Source organism: Pezoporus occidentalis, unplaced genomic scaffold (assembly GCF_034315485.1).
Source record: "Pezoporus occidentalis ecotype Australia unplaced genomic scaffold, CSIRO_AGI_Poc_V1 ctg4, whole genome shotgun sequence".
NCBI lineage: Eukaryota > Metazoa > Chordata > Aves > Psittaciformes > Psittacidae > Pezoporus > Pezoporus occidentalis.
The window spans coordinates 14,057,604-14,075,233 of record NW_026915724.1 but is presented as its reverse complement, the minus strand read 5'-3'; positions in this window follow the sequence as shown (position 1 = coordinate 14,075,233).

Genomic DNA, 17,630 nt, shown 5'->3' with positions numbered 1-17,630 from the left:
AAGGTAAGATTAATTGTCTGCAAGTAATTTTACTTCATACTAGTCAGTGTGGCAAGAGTTCTTGAGCAAGAGAGTTTATTTCCATTCAAAAGCCTTGTATTTTGTGGGTTTTTTTTTTAATTATAACCCAGTTTATTATTTAATTCTATATGTTATCACTTGTTAAATGTACACTGTGTAATAGGTTGAAGATAGAGATGTAAGCTCAACATTCCACTTTTTGTTCAACCACAGTACCTATGTCTGTGTAGACATCCTCAAGAGGGATCGTTCTATGGTTTCATTGTTTTAAATTAACTTGTGGTTGTGCACCACATTAGTTTAATTAGTGTAAGTGCCAGTAAGTCAAACAGCTGTAACGGGTAATTATGCAATTACACATAATTACTTCACAGAGATGAGTTATAATGCAAACATTTTTATTAAGCTTGAATGTCGGAAGGAAAGCAGTGTGTACAAACACTGGACTGGTATTAACCAGCCATGTCTCCACATTCATTCTTAATTCATGAATGGGTTGCAGCCAAACAAGGGGACAGAGTCAAATAAACAAATATTAGTTTAATGATATCAAGTACCCAAAGGTGTACTGGAATTTTTAAGGAGTCATAGTAGTAATTTCAGTCTGTTAGAGTAGGCATTCAACTCAATGCTTAGGGCAATGAAGAACTGCATTTCTTGTATAAGAAGATATGTAGAAGGATCTTCTCCCCATGCATTTGTTTTTCTGTTGTGACATGAAAGTGGCAAAAACCCTGATCTTATTTCTCTGGCATTTTCCCTTGTAGATGCTCATGCTTGAGCTAGAGACAGACAAAATGAAAAGAACAGAAAGAATCCCCAGGTTGGTTCCTACTTTGCTAAAAGGATGAAAAGTGTAAAGAATTGATATCACCTTCCATCAACAGAAACTCAATTAAGACTAACAGCTATTCAGCCAAATACTGTACTATTTGTGTATAAGTGATCTGGGACTGGTATAGCTGTTCTACTCACCCCAGAAACCACTGTGGACTAATGAGAAACAGTGAAAAGCTCAGCATGTGTTAAGAGAATGCATTAAGTTACATAAAATTCTGCCATGGAACTACTGATATGAAAGAGCACTGGAACTGTCTAGTTTTGTTGGTCAAAAAAGAAACTTTTGCCTTCCCAGATAAGTCCAGTGACTCATTTAAGGAAACCAAAATCTCTCCCTGCATAGGAGACAGTTATGAAGTACTCCCTACACAGAACCTCTTTTTGCAACCAAGCTAATTTTTTGAAACATGAGTTTGGCACAGAAGCTCATTTTATTGAGTAATGGATTTAAAAGAAAGCAAAGGAAATTGTTTTTACCTGCTCATGCAGTGTTCCAGAAAGACTGGACAAATTCATGGAAGAAGAGTCCATCAAGAGCTGTGGAACTCTATGATAGATAGCCAAACTCTGGCTTAGGAACTGCTTTAGAGGCAGACCACATGAAACAGAAGTGGAAAAGAAGTGTATATTCACCTTGCCATGTTTTTCTCAAAATATATGCTCTTGAGCACTGCCAAAAACACGGCACTAAGATAAAAAGCCCATTGCCCTCAGTTGCATTATAGAGCTAATCCTTTAGCAAGGGAGCATAGTGTCTCCCTGAAGTCAAGGTACTGTTTACCTCAATAATTTTACTAGTAATTCTGTTTTTCTGTAGTTAATTAAATGGTTTTCCATTCCAGGCAGCTATCTGCTACCTTCAATTTAGAAGAAGTTCTGCCCATCTTCTCTGTCTGCATCCACCTGCATCTCCAGCCCAACTTTAGAGAGAACACGTGCAAAATGGGGCAATACCTCTACTTTGGTTGCATCTCCAGCCAAGGTACAATGCTTTTCAAGTTATTGGTAAAATGTACCAATGTAGGGAGAAGTAAAACATTATTCTGGTGAGATTACTTTGGCTTAATCTATTTTGCATCCACACAGACTTAGGGTGTTTAGTTATAAAACTGTCGTATTTAAAAGTACATGTAAAAATCAGAAAAGCCCACAGAAAGGTGCAGCTTTTAAAATTCATCTCTTGCTTAATGTAGTATGCCATGCAGTAGCATAGCACAACCACAACCACTGGGTAGTGACATAAGGCACTCAGAAACAAGATGGTAGAGTCAAGGCGTTTGCATGGAACAGATCCAAGACGACTCCAAAAGCCCAGCCTGGAGTGCTGTCACAGTGAAGACTTTCACAAAACTTTTAATAAATTCAGTATAGGTGTTTGATACTTCTCTGGGAATTTCGATTTACCAGTACAGATTGTGATTGATGGTTTATGGAGGAATGGAAACTCACACACTCATATCCAAATTTATTTTCGCTGGGGTTTCCAGCTACCTCTCCATTTCCCTTTCATAACTACTTGCCTCCACCCTCTTGTTATGTAAACAAACATGATTTCTTGCCAGACAGGCCAACAGCATTTAATGCAGTTTATAAAATATGCATTGCAAATTGTAACTACCTTAAAATGAAAGCACTTTGCATGAAAATACATAGAAAAGATATTACTTAGCTAGAAATTAATGTAGCTGTGCTCCACTTTGCTAACTGTGGCCAATGTCTGACATTTTACTGATAATGATCAGTTAAGCTGGCAGGAAAAAGGTTATTTCAGATGAGAAAGACACATAAAATTAGTAGATAAATGTTTCTTGGCTGACTTTGTGTATAGTCCACTGAAACGAATATAAATATTCATACTGACCTTTGAATAAGGTCCATTTGAAATCTTAATGAGTTGGTTCATTTTAATATAACAAAGTTCTGAATTAAAGACCTCTATATCTTGTTGATAATTAAACAGCAGAATCAAATTTGGCTTTGGATGAAACTGAAAGGCATACTGTTTTGTGGTTTGGGCCCTGTTCTCATTATATATTTTGCTACTGACCAAAGTCAAACACAGTTGAACAACTTTCACTGGTGATTCTTTGGATAAGATGCAACTTCTTGAAGAAGTTTGCTTTACAACTGACTATGTGTGCAGAATACATGCATGATGTAGCATAAGACAAAGGTCACCAGATGAGCTATGGCTAAAGCTGGAAGCACATTTTGCAGCACAAGCAGTAAAGTCATGAGCTAATTAGCCTAAATGTACATCTCTTAGGACCTGTGATATTATCTCCATATGGTATTGCACAGTGTGGTCATTCCAGCAGACTCTAGCTCTTGGGGATAGCAGTACAAATTTGCACTGTGCAAAGCGCATCAGTGTTGCCTCCAAGCAAAACCAAAACCTTTCTTCATTAAACTGGATTAAGATTAAAAGGTTTACTGGATGCTTAAATATAAAGGGCAGAATTTTGCAATTCCATTTCTTTGCCTTCCAATCAATTTTCACCAGGGTCTCCAGTTCTCTTCCACATTTGTGTTGACGTAAGCCACAGTTTCTGCACTAAAATACTGACACATTTGCTTGTAACAATGGCAAGTAAAAAAGGGCACAGAAAGAACAGAATATTTACAAGTCTATGTAATTAACATATGAGGAAGACAAACAAGACAGTAGAAACAGATCTGAAAATAAAACTGGTTACCTGAAGGCTAAAATTATCATGGCTGCTAGACAACAGGTTTTCCAGGAGGTCAGACCTCATCAACAATCACAGAATCTGCTTGTAAGCAGAAGGGCCTCCAGGTTGCCCTTTTGGCCCGGCACAATAGGATGCAACAATTAGCATTCTAGATATGAACAGAAAACTGCTGGTGGCAGTTTTCAGAAAATGTAGGCCAAAAGGGTCATAAAGGGGATGGTGAAAGAAAACCTGATCTGATTAGATGGTCATTATTCAAATACATGTGTGTATTTTTGTACATATATTTGTGTATATATATATATGTATATACTTTGTATGTATATATATATATATATATACATGTTTGTATGTATATATATATGTATATATACTTACAAACACACACATACATGTAGTAATCCAGCTCTGCAAACTAGCTCTATGTACCACAGAAAATAAGGGGGATAAACCATCAAGTATTATCAACGAGAGAGAAAAGCCTCCCAGCTGTGGGGCCTAACCTCTCATATGGACTGCAGTCAGGGAAAAGAGTTTTATTTTTGCACAGGGAACCTAATGCCAGACAATTACCATTGTGAGAAGAGGAAGGTTTGCTATGAAACAGCCTCTCTCCTTGTTTGACCTAAGAGAAAAACCATTCTTGTACCAACTTCAGCCCTCCTGCTTCTATGCACTATATGCAGCAAAGAATTATTGTATTATTTTATTATTTTGCTGTCCAGCTCAAAATTCTGTAGCATGACAGGAGGGTCAAGAACACCTTTTCCTCCCAAATGCAGTAACCTGAGGATTAGAGTGGTATTTTGCACTTAACAACTAGTAAGAAGGAAGTTTCTCTTACAGAACAATTTCTAAATTAAATCCCGCAATGCTGAAAGATATATTTTTGCAAAAAAATTAATATGTCAGAGGGACACAGAGGAAAAAAGAATGTGTATAACATCAGGAGCTGTAGGATGTGGCCTCTTCTCACTGAGCTGTTGAGATTGGAACAGACCTATGAAGTCCCCTAGTTCAATCTCCTATTTCAAACAGGACCAACTTCAAAGTTAGAGTAGGTTGCTCACATCTTGTCCAGTCTACCTTTGAATGTCCCCAGGGGTGGAGATGCCTCCTCTTTCAGTGCTGACCCCCTTTCACAGTGAATAACTTTTTTTTCCTTACATCCAGCTGGGATTTCGTTTGCTCCTTGCTGCTGTGTGTGCTCATTGACCCTTGTCACACAGTGTGCTAGAGATTGGAAGGGACCTCAAAAGATCATCTAGTGCAATCCCCCTGCCGGAGCAGGAACACCTAGATAATGTTACACAGGAATGTGTCCAGGCGGGTTTTGAATGTCTCCAGGGAAGGAGACTCCACAACCTCCCTGGGCAGCCTGTTCCAGTGTTCCGTCACCCTCACTGAGAGGAAGTTTCTTCTCAAGTTTAAGTGGAACCTCTTGTGTTCCAGTTTGTACCCCTTACCCCTTGTCCTATCATTGTTTGCCACTGAGTAGAGCCTGGCTCCATCCTCGTGACACTCCCCCTTTATATATTTATATATACTAATAAGGTCACCCCTCAGTCTCCTCTTCTCTAAACTATAGAGACCCAGCTCCCTCAGTCTTTCCTCATAAGGGAGATGCTCCACTCCCTTAATCATCTTCGTTGCCCTGCACTGGACTCTCTCCAGCAGGTCCCTGTCCTTCGTGAACTGAGTCGTTTATACTTCCAAGAAGAGTCTATCTTCACTATAAAATCTCTTTAGGTCACTGAAGATTGCATTTAAACCCACCTCTTCTTAGTCTGCTTTTCTCGAAGATAAGCAAATCCACGATAATAGTACAGCACCCATTTTAAAATTATAAACCTTGCATGGAGTTAGCAGCTCAGACTCAATATCAGGGTATCACAACCCCTTGCATTATAGTTTAGCACTGGCTTGCATCCTTGTGGTGCAGTCTGCAGGCAGTGCAGGTTTATAGGAGCCTGCAGTTTCTCAGGTCAGCAAAGCTGTAAAGATACTGCTGAGCTTCTAATGAATATTTAATCTGGTGGCACTCACTAGAACAGAGCACAGTAATAACTAGTTTTATCAGCTGAGCAGCATTAACAGGGAGTTAGTCTAAGCTGCTGGAACTGAACCCATATACTCAGCTCTGGTAACTCTGCTTCAGTTTAAAAGGATCTTCCATGAATCTTCATAACACTGAAGAAAATAAAGAATCCATTATTACTACGAATCTATATTCCTGTAGCAGTTGAATCCCCCCATTTTAGGTAAAGACCAAACAAGCACAGAACAAAAACCTAGTCCCCAGTCAAACACCTTGCAAGTACCTTATATTCTATATAATTCCTCCTGACTTGTAATTGTTTCTAATACTAACAATTAAGCAGAATATGTAATTCATTGCCTCTCATTCAATTAAGGACTAATTAGATTCCATCTAATTTTAAAACTTCAGTAGCAAAAAATTGTGTGGCTTGATTTTTCCATCACCTCTTTAATCATAACACAATGATAGGCTTTTCTTGAGGTTATCAGAGAGTGTTAGGTATGATTCTAATAATAAGTTTTATTTCCCATTAATTTAATTCAGTGGAAATACTTCCCTAATGTTCTCTGGCATTCTTGATGGAGTTTCTGGCACTCCATAATTTTATATACCAAGACTTGCTAGTTTCCTAAAACTTATGCGGGATGCAAGGTAGAACCAGACTCTGAGGAATGATAAGATGCTGAAGATAGCACAGTATCTCACACAGAAATCTCTCCCAGGATTTTCTCTGGGTCAAGCCTAGATCATCAGGAGCTCTATGTAATTGCAGACACTGTAGAGCAGTGACACTGGGACATTCTGGCTGGACTAACTTGGCCTGCTTGAACTGCACTTTTGCACAGAGTAAAGGTTAGCAGCAAAGCATTACGGATCGTTCTGTCACCTTTAACTGAAACTGAGACTGCAGTTTGTCTCTACAAGGTTGAAGAGGGTATCTCAGCCTATCATCTCTGCCAGCTTCCCCCTGAATGGCTATTGGATAGACTCTTTGTTTCAGGATGACTGGTAGCAAGTCATTATATGCATGGGTGCTTGCTCTATGAGTTTCGTTGGAGGCTTAGTTACAGTATGTTGGTTCTGGCAGGCATGGTTATTAATGTTAACACATCATAAAAATTGGCTTACTAGTATGATACAGTGACAAAATCATGAAACAGCTATGTCACACATAGTGGATACACACAGACCTCAAATACTTCATCCACTCTTCAGCTTCAGAGCATCAAACTCAGATTCAGATGAGAGGTACTTCACACGGGTACATGAAGATGCGGAGCAAACAACATGGTTCCTGTGTATCTTCCCTACCACATCTTTTTACTTTTTCTCCTCACTGCTGTTCTAAATCAATGAATTAATTTCAATTTTAAAATACCAGAATTAAAATCCTCTAACTTGATATTTCAAATGTAAATGCACAGAGCCAATTGTGAATGTGAGTCCAAGAGCCAGGAAAGCATTTCCAGCATGCTTTCAGGTATCTGAACACCCGTATGCCTCTTCTTTGTCAGAATTATGTATTTGCTTACATAAACAAAAGCTTATATCTGTCCCAGTCAGGATTCCTACATTATTTTCCTATTTATTGTATTACTACAACATTATTGCACCTGCCCAGGCGACTAAAATCCTAATAAAGAAAGACTGTTCAGTTCTTTGAGAAAACATCCCTTTGTAAAGCTGGCATGAAGATTTCCATTCTCAGCAGACCAGTTGTGTGCATTAGGCATCTGGAGGCCATTGCTGACCCCACTCAGACTTCAGGCAGATGAACCTGCAGAGATGCAGGTTTCCCATGTTCTCTATCCCAAAGTAGCAATCAGAAGGGCCATTCTTAAGTGGTGTTCTTCCCTTCCTGCCAATGTTATCTACAAAAGTAGCACCATTTGAATGCAAAACTAGCATGGAAGAATTTAATACAACTACAATTGCCCAAATACTCCCCAGGGTAAGTTGCCAGACTGGGCCAAGTTTTTAGTCACTACTAAAAAGAGGTTTTTAAGGCAAAAGGACTGTAGGTATTCCTTCTGCCAGGGCTGAAAGAGTGCTTACCATAATGACTGACTTCGGCAGGTTTGACCAAGAGTTGCTGGAACTGATTTCAGTGCACCTTCCCCACACCTTTTGTCAAAAGCTCCCACCAGGTAGGGAGACACTGAAACCTGACAGCGCTCATTGCACCAGAGCCCTTAATTTGCTGCTAGTATTAAGGAAAATACCTTATTGCCACATTTCTTGCGGTTCATTAAACATCCAAAGGACTGACTGAGATGCTGGGTTCCTGTTTTGTGAAATGATACCCTCCATCCTATCTCAGACACCGACACCTCACTTGGGGCCAGCAACCCTTACTCTCCTTGTTCATTTCCCATGGCCTAGAGAAGCCTCCAAGGCCCTCTGCGGGGGGTGATTGTTGTTATGACAGTCAATGTCCCTGCCTCCAGAAGCAACTCTCAGGCTTGAACTTTAATGAATATGACTATTCAAAATGTGTTACTGTGTTTATAGGCTACAGGGCACTGGGGAAATCAGTCATAATTACTCCATTTTGCAAATACACACATGTTCTTTTATATTACTATGAAGTCATATTCCAGAGGCTCTGCAAAGCCTCGTACTTGATTAGAGACTGATGTCTCCTAAGTGATTCCTCAGTAGGCTCTTCCCTACAAATTCTTTTGAACATTTTTGAATGATTTCAAGTTTTAAAGGAACAAAAAAGACCTTGTTTGTCTTCAGTGTGAATGACAGACAACAGTGACAAGGGAGAAATGGATGTCAGTGTTTTACTATAACTGAGAACTCGCTGCCACTCAAGATATATCACGTGATAAATGTTAAGGCAGTAAAATCAAAGAGTATGTCCCTTGCTCCCAGGCACATGCATTCCATCATAACACTTCCCTGTGAATATATAACTTCCTATAGGTTTGTCCCTCTGGCCAAGTAGATTTTAAGGTGATTCATTGAAAGATTAGCTCTTGATATCTTCTCAACCATGAGACTGTTGTCCAAATATTACTCTAGCAGTATCCACTAATAGATATTTAAATGGGGCAATTTTTGTAAAGAGCATATATGGCAAAATACTGAGAAGTGACAAAGCCATACAAATACAGCAGCGTTTGAGTGCTGACAGAAGTCATTTGCCCTGATTTACAAATACAGCTGTCACTTGTTGACATAAAGGAAAGAGATAAACAGGTATATGTTTATGCTGGGACAAAAACTAGCAACCCAGTCAAAGAATGATGGGAAAGAGAGCCTTGGAAACTGCTACCTTAAATCTAATAAGAAAAGTGAAGACAGAGTTCGTGTGGAAATGATAAACACTGTGAGATTTTTGAGTGTCTCTGATCATGCCCAGTTTAGTTATATATGGAAAGGTCACAATTTAGAACTGGGAATTTCTATACATTTAAGCAAAGTGAGTTTGTGCAAGCTTGACAAATCCTTTTGCACGTATAATAGAGGTTTTCTTTTATACTTGAGCTAACATACAGAATCTGTTATGCAGAATAGATCTTGAGGGGTGGTTTGTTGTGGTTTGTGTAATCTCTTAAAGAATCTTAAGAGATTCTGGAATGGGTTGCCCAGGGAAGTTGTGAATGCTCCATCCCTGGCAGTGTTCAAGGCCAGGTTGGACAGAATCTTGGGTGGCATGGTTTAGTGTGAGGTGTCCCTGCCCACGGCAGGGGAGTTGGAACTAGATGATCTTAAGGTCCTTTCCAACCCTAACTGTTCTATGATTCTATGATTCTATGTCTGATGAAAAAAAAGAAAGGGAAAAACAGAAAGAAAACAAGTTTTCACACAAAACACCACCATCGTTTATGATCTGTTAGTTAGTTCAGAAAAATTTGAGTTTGGTAAGGTTTAGCTTGCCAAATTGACCTTGCTCTGACCCCTCAGCCTCATAAAAAATCTGAGGTGAGAGGGGATGGAAAGAGAGTTGGTTGCACTTTTCTTCCTTTTTTTAACTTGCTATTGTTGAATAAAATCCTCCATAGCCAAGCTCTCCATGTGTAATCCTCCAGATCACTCACAAGTATTCTGATTAGTTGATTCATGCAAAGAACTGCCTCTTTCCCTCTAATATATTTCCTCCAAGTCACTCAGTCTCACTGTTATGAGTGTTTTAGTTAACCTCTTTTCTCATAAAATGCACTGCCTTGAATCAACCTGAACAATTCCTTTACTCTTCAGCACTCAGATGTTTTGACTTCATTAATCCATGGGCAGTATATATAAAATAAAGTCTGCCTTGCCCCAGAGAATTTAATTTCTCCCGTTTCCTTTTACCAGCCACCGTGGCACTATGGTAGATTATACTATTCTTCTCACATTAAAAGTTCTGCTATAGAAGAAGAGCTAGGCAGTACCTAACTACCCATTTCTAGCAAGTTCTCTAAAATTCATATGGGACATTGGGAAAAAAAAATGCACCTTTGTTTAGGTTGATAATTCCCTTGCCTGTGAAAGCCTCGCTCTTACACATGATTTTTTGAACTTGTATCCGTGTACTTTATCTGCTTATTATGCTTTTAGAAGAGACCGAGTCGTAGATCTTCTCACCCCTGGAAAAGGGCAATGGCAGTTTAAGATGAACTGGTTCTCTCATCACTTCAAGCTTGTACATCAGAAGTCTCAGACAAAGGCATAGGGCAACAAACGGAATGGAAATGAGAAGATTTCATTTGTTCCTTCCCAGCTGCCACTCTTGAAAAATTCCAATTAGATATTCTACAGCCACATATTTTTTAAATCAAAACACCTTACGGAAGACTGTCAACTTCAGTTACTTCAAGGCTAAAAGTCAGGCAGGTTACCTGTGGAAATGTGCTTTACAGACATCTTTCATACTCCACCTTGTTTTCTGCCAACATACTTGGCAGGGTAAAGAACTGCAGAGAGACTGGAAGATTTCTGATGTTATGTATCCAGATAAACCAACCATCTGAACTGCTTTGGACCTGAAGCGCATCAAATTCTCTAGTCCCCAACTCCAGGAAAAATGAGAAATGTCATTTCACTGAGAATTGCAGAGCTATTGTGAATGCCTTCTGGAAAACGACCATGAAGAGAAATTAGCATCCTATTCGCTCCATTTTTCACTTTCATCTCTGATATGAGTATCTGTTACTTTCATCTATGAGTGATAAGCTGGTTTATTTGTGATGACAACAGTATTGTATCTGTTACCTTGCCTTGCTTGCACAGTCCTCCAGAACTCTATGGTTCTGCTCTTAGAGTCATTCTGTAGGCCTATGTATTGGGTTTGTGTGGCACAGTTTTGGTACCCGGAGAAAAGCTGTATTGTGTTTGCATGACCAGGTTTTGGTAGCAGGAGGCCTACAGGAGTGGCTTCAGGAGAAGCTGTCAGATTGAGCCAATGCCAGATAGAGCCAATGCCAGCTGGCTCCAAGACAAACTCACCACTGGCCAAGGCCAAGCTCATCAGCAACAGTGGTAACGCCTCTGGGATTACATAGCTAAAAAGGGGGGGAAAGCCTGTGCAACTTCACAGAGGAGTGAGAATATTTGAGAGCAACAGCCGTGCAGAAACCAACATCAGTGCAGAAGGAGGGGAGGAAGTGCTCCAGAGCAGAAGTTCCCCATGGTGCAGGCAATGGTGAGCAGGCTGTGCCTCTGCAGCCCATGGAGAAGAAAAAGCAGGACAATTAGCCAAAGGCAATTCAGAAAAAAATCAGTCTAGAGTGATTGATACACAAATGTCCTGGACTGGAGACTTTATTCATGGCTACTGGCCTTTTGGATACAGTAAGTTTTGGTGGATATCAAAGAACATGTGTTTCATTCTCGGGGAGGGGGGGGAAATTACAAGTGTGACTGTAGAAATTAATCAGCAGCCTCTAGATTTAACTGTCATGTTTTAAAACTGTAATGCACATCCTTTATAAAGATAATGAGATAATTTAACTGGGAAGAACATCTGCAATGGCATGATACCAATTTACTCTTTTTTCATACTTCAGAGGAGTCACAAACTCAGTCAACATCTCAGCAGGGCCGATTCATAGCTTTCCAAAACACTATGTCATCTGTAACTGATGTACAACCTGGGAATGAAAATACTTAAAATGTCCAAATATTTTGACAGGTCTTTATATATTTTAAATACCTTCCCAGTTTGACATAAAATAACTGTTTCTCTTTGAAAACTATATTCTTCCATATAGTGATAGTAAGTTTTGGTTAGTACCTTTTTATGTACTTTGCCTGCATTTAAGAATGTTTCCTTTCAAGAATATCATGGAAGACACTGCCAAAAACTATACTAAGTCCGAGTCCATCAGCCACATTTCTCTAATTCACCAGGCCAGCCACCTTGTCAGGAAATTAGATGATTTTGTTATGCTTTGTTCTCAATAAACCCATTTTATCACCTTGCAAATCAAGATTAGTAATTTGAGCAAAATCTTTCCGGTGATCAAAGTCCAGCTGCCTAAAAAACACAGAAAGTTATGGACCTTCTGCCTTTTAAAAATGCATTATGATGATCCTTTCCCAGTCTTCCAAGACCTTCCCTGTCCTCTGATAATTCTCCAGATAAGTGCTAGTGGTTCACAGACTATATTGGCTTCTTCTTTTAATTCCTTTATAAGATGCTTTTTAATATTGCTTTGCCAATAAACTGTAACACATGTCTATTAGCTAAATGTACTTGATTCTGCTCTTCAGCTTCTTGTGAACTTATCTGCTTCCATAACCATTCAGTTAAAAGTATCTGACTGCATTTAATTTTTGTGAAGACTGAAGCGAAGAAATAATTGAATTCTTCAACAATCTTTGCTTCCCCTCTTATATGTGTTTTTCTTTTTGCTAAGGACCGGTACTTCTTTTGCTTCTTTTTCACTTCTAACAGGATCTTTTCCATTTGTTCTTCTCTTACTATCTGAGGTCTATTACACATCTCTGCTTTCTTTACATTCTTGAATTATTCCTTCATAAACACAGCTTATTTTAACTTCTGATATATCCTTTTTATTTTTAGGTCTGTCAGGTTCAGATTTAAGCCAAAAGTTCCCTCCCTGACAATCTCATAGATGTGCTGCTTTTTTAAAACCCGTTCTCCTTATCCTATTGCTATTCCTATGTAAAATTCTGTTAAAAAGCCAAAAAATAATGACTAGAAACCCATTATGTTCAACCTACACTTTCTTCCCCTGTGGTACTTTAATTAATTCCTGCTTATTACTTAAGACCACACAGAAAATAGCTTAACCTCATAAAATTTCCTCCATAGTTTGAAAAAGACTTTATGGCTAACTTGTTTTGAAAAATGTGTTCTCTTAATTTTTTTATTTCCCAACTGGTTCAAAGCCTTTAATTCACTTAGTGCTGTAGGTTTGTCAGTTCAAGCTAAATCAAACACCTTCCACTTCTTCCCAAATAGGTGACTTGTAGCCAGTTTCTTATCACAACCTTATACATGTTCATTTCTATCTACCTTCATTCAGTGCTATCAACAAGCCTTTTCTCACTGAGATACAAAGCAGATATTGTTAATCTTGACACAGAGCACAAATTTCTCTTATTCTTCTGTCATTCCTTCCCCCAAAAGCATCACATTTTTATGCTGATATCTAGTCCTGCAGACTGATTGTGCCACTTCTCTGTGATCCAGTTATGTCATACCTTTCATTCTGGATTATTCTCATTCCCCAGTGTTTGTAGAAGCATCTACACACACTGGGAAAAACACCTACAGGAATGAGGAGTTTATCCCATGAGGGAAGCAGGGGAGCTGCCTGCAATTCCCATCTCCAGTTTTCCCCCAGTGGTTGGGCCTAGATTTCCATTTAGCTAACAGTGAGAAAACAGGGTCTGAGGAGGTTCTTTTTCACTACATGAAAACATCCAGTGTTCAGTATATTAAACATACAAAGTAGTTTGAACATCCACTAGCTTCTAATGTCCACATTTAACATGGTATTGAAAAAAATCTGCTTTGAAAAGTGCATAGTGCTCTAGGAATGCCCATGTTGCTTTTTAAGTAAGACATAAGGCAAACCTGGATGCATGGCATCTCACAAAGCATGCAAAATGCTGCATGTTGGAGCATTTGCTCTTGCACTGGGGCACACCAGTAGTGGGGTACTAGACAGCCTGGATGCTCCCAGCACCCCTCAGCCTGTCTGTCTGCAAGCTCTGCACAGACGTTTCTGTGAGGAACCATCAAAGAAATATAGGTTGACAACAGATGGATGTGAGAGAATGCTGTGATCCTTTGCACTCCCAAGGCTGACACTGAAGAGCAGCAGAGAGGTACTCTCAGTAAACCCCAAAACCTCAAGACAGAGGCTGTTATTTGTGTCCAAGGCAATTTACTTTTGTAGTAATATCAGTACACAAAGTGTTGCTCAGACAGGCATTGTTATACCAGCAAAGTTGAATTTTGTACTAGTAAAACCATCATATAATTTCCAAGAAATGATATTCAGTACAAGGTTTAAGAGAGATTGAAGTCACTTAGCATAAGTGGTTTCCAAATTAAGGTTACAAAGAAGTAAGAGTTACAGATTGTCCGTGCCACAGAATTAGTTCAACATCTGCAGTTTCAGCAGACTTAGGTACTCCATCCTTTACAGTACATGCATTATCCTACCACATCACCTCAGATTGTGTACATTTCTATTCCATCTTCCCCTGTTTTCTCAGAAGATGCAAATACCTGTATGTTCTATGAACCATTTTACACAGAAGTGAATCCTTCAAAAGAACTTCAAGCTGTATTTTTATTATTATACTAATTTAGTACCTGTTGGTAGAATTTGGCAGAGTTACATTTTGGCAATAATGTTTGTTGTAGATAATTGCTATTGTTTTCCTCTAAGGACAATTAAAAGCTTGTACTTCAGGGCACACTGCAGTGGTAGAGGGAGACCACCAATTTCCCAAGGAAACGTTTGTGTAAATATGGCTTTTCAGAGGAGCTGAGCTTCAGCTGTCCCATTTAGAGTAACAGCCCACCTGGTGTAAATACATTTACATGCTGCATAAGTTACTGGAGAATTTTTAGACCCACATCAAGGTTGCTTTAAATGTTGGTTAACTCAAGCCAGTGGCCAAGAGTCCTGCAATGGTCAGAGCCAGCCAACATAATTCAGACAAGCTTCCAAGATGCTCCAAGCTCTTTCCAAATTAAGGAGGATCAGTATATCCAAAGGGCTGAAAAGGCATCCCTCCCTTCCTGTGCTATGCAGATACTGATGCCAGAGCCTTGGACCATTCCTGTGTACCAGACTAAAGGATTGTGATGGATCGGTGAAAATGCACAGCTTCTGAGCCCTTTCTTCCACCCTATTTTACTGCCAGGGGAATTACAATTGCCTAAAGCCAGAAAAGCATAATAATGGAAAAGGTTCTTCCTCTTTCTTCACTTCTAAAATGTCAACATATCCTTTGAAGTATAGTGGAAACAAAAGTAATTAACACTGCTAATGACATACAATTCAGCCCCTTTGGATTACCTGCACTATAACCCTGATTTAAAATCTGTGATAGGTAGAATGATGTGGAAAATATAGTTCTGCAGAGGTCTGAAATAGATGAGTAATTTAATCTCCAATGAGCCTGTGATAACCTTTGAAATCTCCAGAGTAAATTAAGCCACCCCAGTACTTAACATCTATTCACATACCTAAGAACTGCATACCAAATCCACGCTTATTTAACATAGCAGCTTGAAACAGCCACTCTATGCAGAGGTAACCAGTTCAGGAACACATCTCAGAGGCAGGGTAAATGTACAGTCATTCAAGATGCAGATAACAATTCTACAGCCCTGGTTTGCACTCTTGTGAGTCTTTGGAAGTCAGTGAGGATATGTTCCTCCTCTTTACCACTGAAATGGACTAGCCAAGTCTTCTAGTTTTCCCAGCATGCAAGTGTTGGGATTTTCTAGGCACATAAAATCCCCAGGCTTTCAAATCAGAAATGCATTGCTAAAGTTTTAACAAATACAAGAGATGAATTAAGCTTTTGTGGCAGACCTTAAAGGCAGAGGGGTTTTGTACTCAGCTTAGGCAGTCTGCAGCTCTTGCCAAGAAAAAATTCCTGTTGATCTCCTTTCAGATCTCACATATTCCTTCTTTATACATAACAGCCCACCTAACAAGGATAGAGATTTTAAATCCTCCACTCTTACTGAAATAAAAGACATTGTCTTAATTTCTCTAACTCAGTATTCAAACACTGACTATTGAGTCATTTTCCAAAGGAATTCACAGGGGAAAACCATGTTCTTCTACTTTTTGTTATTGAAACTAGATAAATAATGAATACATAACTAAAATGGTTTTCTTTTTTTCAGTCTTGTTGCAGTGTATTACATAGATCACTCATCAGCTTAATGGTTTGCTTCACCTTTCTAACTAGCTGTGACTACTCTCATGTATCATAGCCTATATAGCTTTTTAATATTAGGTGATACTTAAGTTCACTATGGAAACATTCAGAAGACATAGTGTTACAAAAAAGGGAAATAACAGTTTTGTAACACAAGTTATAATGAGTCTGTCTTATGTCAGACAGTACAGTCTGTACAGTGAGAACATCCTTCCTTCCTTTCAATTCTCTTTTTCTTTTTCTGAGCTAAATCCATCGAATACTGATACAAGAAAGCTGGCACCAATGAATGCATTTGTGCCAACACAACAATCTCTCAGTGCAGAGTGAGTTGCAAGAACAAGACCACAAATAGGATCACAGAATTGTTTAGGCTGGAAAAGACCTTTAACATCATAAAATCCAACCATTAACCCAACACTGCCAAATCCACCCAAGTCTCTAAGTGCTACATCTACACATTTTTTAAATACCTCCTGGGATGGTGACTCAACCACTGCCCACTGCAGCCTGTTCCAGTGACTGAAGACTCTTTCAGTGAATAAATTTTTCCTAATATTCAATCTAAACCTCCCCCGGTGCAACTTGAAGCCCTTTCCTTGCGTCCTATCACTTGGTACCTAGGAAAAGAGGCTGACACCTCCTTGGTACAACCTCCTTTCAGGCAGTTGTAGAGGGTGATAATGTCTCCCTTGAGTTTCCTTTTCTCCAGGCTAAAACAGCCCACTTCCCTCAATCACTCCCCCATCAGGGCTGTGCTTTAGACCTTGCACCAGCTTTGCTGCCCATCTTTTAACATGCTGTAGGTGGGGAGATGATAATCAAAAGATGCAGAACAAAATCAGGTCCCACTCAGCTGGGCTGCGTAGGGACCAGACTGAAAAGAAAATGGGACCTAATAGTGTACTCTCTAGGAAATCACTCTGGCTTATGATTTGGTTAACAACTTGGTTTCACTGGCCTGGTCAAACTGAGTTTATCTGGGAGTGCTCTTCATTTTGATCTGCTGAGCAGGCAATGCTCTGGTGCGGGCATTGCAGGAGCTGCCTCACAAAGCAGCCAGCTGGCAAGGTGGGCAAAATTCACCTGGAAAAGCCACATTCAGAGAAGACTTCACAATGTCACTGCATCAAGAAAACTGGAAAGAATAGCATGACAAAACTGTTATGCAGTTTTAATACCACAGATATCCTGACTCAGGACTACAGATTTTGTAAGGAAAGATGGAGAAAATCCATTTGTAATTGGGAGTGGAACCAATAGAAATAAGAACTGAAAAGAATAAAATATTTTGGGAGGAGAAATCACCTACCTCAAGCTGTGCAGAATGCTTCCTGAAATGCTGGGCCTGGACCAAATGTTCCCTGAAAAAGAATTTATATGGATTTTTTGTCTTCCAGCTTTCTGGCTCTGCCTGACTGCTGGAAATGGAGCCAGGGCTGCAGGAACCCCCTCCCCAGGCAATTAGGCTATTTGGGGTTGGCCAGATGTAGAAAGATGTTTAAAACCCACCTGTGGTGAGTTGGAGTAGGGGAACCACAGACTGGACAGTGAATGAAAAATGAAGTGTTTTTAAGCTACACTTAACTAGTTTTTTAAAACAGGCTAGTCATTTCTGTTGTACACTTCTGTGCACCAGAGATTACCCCGACTGCAACCAC